Below are 3173 nucleotides of genomic sequence, written 5' to 3' on the forward strand. Positions count from 1 at the left end.
CAGGAACCTCCCGGAGCCTCTCCCTTTAAGTGGACCCGGTCAATCCCCCCCTCCCCACCGCACACACACACACACGCATACATACATGCACACACATACACAGACACACACACACTCCTCCTCTTCTCCCTCCCCTTCTTTCTTTCTCGTTTTGCCCATTTCTTGCAATCGGAGTTTATTCTGCAAACGCGTTCGTTACACAACTGCCCCCCCCACCCCCGCACACACAAACACCCCTTTCCTCTCCCCCAGCAACAAACAAATCAGGAGGCACTAGAAAATGCACGGAGACGGTTAGACACAAGGCCAGAAACTTACCTGCTCCACAACCAGCTGCCAAAGTAAAGGTTCACTTAAGCTCCCCCCCAAAAAAATCAATTGTCCTTCCTTTTTAAAGGTTTGCTCGCTCCTTCCAAAAAAAAAAAAAAAAAAAAAAAAAAAAGAAAAAAAAAAACCTTCTGGTTCCCAACTCGGAGCAGTCACTCTTTACAATTTATTTTGTCGTACATCATTTGATCACCGTGAATTAGCAACAGCAAGAAAATGTACGAGAGAGAGAGAAGGAGAGAGAGAGAAAGAGAGAGAGAGAGAGCGCAGAGCTTTCTGCAAGAGAAGAAGAAGAAAAAATGTACGTGTGACAAATTATGCTACCAAGAAACAACACATCATTATCCTTGGGCCTGGGGCTCAGTGAGTCGTAACGAGAGTAATAGGAAATCCACGGTTGGGGAGAGAAACGGTCGTGCATGGCCAGTGGAGAGAGACCATACAGGGGGATGGATGCTGGAGAGACTCGCAAAATTATGGCTCAAGGCTATTGTAAAAATTGTCGAGCGTAAATGACTGCGATTTCAAACATCTTTGGAAGAAAGAAGGGGAAAAAGCGAGCCCCCCCCCGCCTCCCTCCCTCTCGCTCTCCCTCTCTCTTCTCTCTCTCTATAAAGAACCGTCAAGTTTTAGTGCGCATTGCTAATTAGTCAATTTCTCTCTGCCTTCACAGGCTGGCGACTTTGCTGCTGAGCTGAAACTGCTAATTTCTGTGACCAGCTTTTTTCTTAGCTGTGATCTGGATGAATGAGTAGCTGTCTCACAGAGATGACAAAAATAAACTCTAATCCCCCCAAAAATTTCCACTACGTCTTTCTCATGCATAGATTTATGATCTTCAAGGGCCTTGTGCAATATGCAAACTTTTTGTGTGTGTGTATTGCTGGGGGCCGGGGGGGGGTTAAGTCTGTTGTATTCAGGGTGCACAGTATTTGTTTTGTATTTCTGCTCTCCCCCCACACCCCAGGAGTGATGGAAATAATGTCTGGTTTCAGTAGCCAATATATTGTCACCCCCCATCCTCTTGTATTCATATTATTGCCTTCACAGGATACATCCTCCTTCCTTGCAAGTATGATGAGGCTGGAGGGGTGGAAGGGAGAGAAAGTGAGGCTACTAAATGGTGTTAGTGGTAAGACGTTCCTTTTACATTTGTTCCCCTGCACTGTTCAAGATTTATGATCTTGTTTGAAGGCATATTTTCTCTATCGTTTTTTCTGGTTAGACAACCGTCTCTGAACTTCACTGTCAGCTCTTCAACAGATAAGGGTTCAGAAGTCACATTTTTTTATTGGAAGATTAGCATATTGTCAGATTTGTCTTTCGGTTTCGAGACTTTGCAAAGCAGAAGCCTGAATCAAATGGCAGGAAAGCAGCTGCTATTTCACAAACATAACCTTTCAACTTTCTGCCAGAGCTGATACCCTAGAAACGTGCATAGCACAGCCCATGGGCTGGGGCTTTGTTTTGGTTTTTGCTCCTTTACAGTTGTAAGAAGCAGAGGGAATTCTTATTCTAGGCATTTTGGGCTTTTTCTTTCCACCAAGGGGCATTTTGGTAGAGGACATGTTCTCCACACTTTATCTCATGATATATTGCACCCTCACATTTATAGCTCTGTTCTTCTGTTGTCAAACCTCCAATTGTGGAAAAAAAAAAAAGCAAGAAAAGGAAAAAAAGGTGGAATGTATGCCCTTGAATGAAATGCACATGAAAGGAGACTGGAACAAGCACTCACAGAAAGTTTTACCTGGTGTGAAAGCCATGAGCCCCATCCCCTTTCACAGATGATGCTCAGGCTCCCGTTAATTAAAACACACACCAGGAGTGGGACTTTGAATGCCAGGTCTCATGGTCTTTCTCTTTGACTTGGCCAAGGATGCCAATGCATTTACAGAGCTGGAGTCAGATTGCTCAGGAATGCAAAGGACTGGAACTGAAAGGCATCAAGGCAGTTTTTGCTTTTATTTATTTTCTGGTGACCTTAATAAAGAAGTTCTGCCATACCTTTCTCTTTTTGCTTGCCAGATAGGTCCCTTCCCCCTCCCTTGGATGTCAATTATTTCTGCAAAGAATTTCCAAGAGAGGTAAGGCAGCCGGTGTTGTGGGGCATGGAATTCTTCCCAAAATCACACCATCCTATGCTGTTTCTAAAACCATATTCTTTGATTTGCTCTAGCTGTGGTTCCCTCACTGGTGTATCCTGTCGGCCACAGAGATTTTGACCCTGTTGAGATGAAGAGAAATGTGAATTACAAAATGCCTCCATTTTGATAGTATCTGGTGTCTTCAGTGATGTGAGTTGTCTCCCAACTGTAGTAGATGGGAAGAACAATTTTTATATCACGCTTGTAGTGCTGAACTTTACTGTTGTAGTGGCTGTAAATAATCTCCGTGGGGTTTTGTATCAGTTTGCACTGACTGATGTGTCACACATGCTTATACCATTGTAAGCTGCCAAAATACATCCTGGTAGCAACTTTCTTGGAGTAGCATATTGGTATGTTTTGCTCTTTAGTGAAAAGGGTGAAAAGACCTGGTTAATTTTTATTTAACTTTGCTACACTAACTTCGGTTGAAATAAAGTTCAGTCTTAACTTACATGTATGTTTTGTGGTCACTTATGAATTGCATTGAACAAATATTTCCAAAAGTCCTGGGTATGGTATTTTCTAAATGGTCTTGAATGTTTTGAAGTGAAACTTCAAAGTTTCTAAGTTGGGTGCTTGATTTCAAAGTGGAAAATTAAAGTCCATCTCTTACAGATGGCAGCTGCTGGCAGAAAATACTATGTGCTTGCTTGTTTCTTCTGTTACTCCCAGACCTGCACCATGTAAAATTATCCA

The 3173-nt window shown here is 42.9% G+C and overlaps 1 long non-coding RNA gene across 1 annotated transcript; it reads left to right on the forward strand.

Annotated features, from left to right (window-relative positions):
- The first annotated feature begins 6 nt into the window (after nucleotides 1-6).
- Nucleotides 7-2928, forward strand: LOC108444974. The gene is made up of 3 exons (XR_001859699.1): nucleotides 7-1459; nucleotides 2356-2414; nucleotides 2507-2928. It is a non-coding gene; the product is annotated as an uncharacterized LOC108444974 (long non-coding RNA).
- Nucleotides 2929-3173: the final 245 nt, after the last annotated feature.

The sequence above is a fragment of the Corvus brachyrhynchos genome, unplaced genomic scaffold (genome assembly GCF_000691975.1).
Source record: "Corvus brachyrhynchos isolate BGI_N302 unplaced genomic scaffold, ASM69197v1 scaffold60, whole genome shotgun sequence".
Taxonomy (NCBI): domain Eukaryota; kingdom Metazoa; phylum Chordata; class Aves; order Passeriformes; family Corvidae; genus Corvus; species Corvus brachyrhynchos.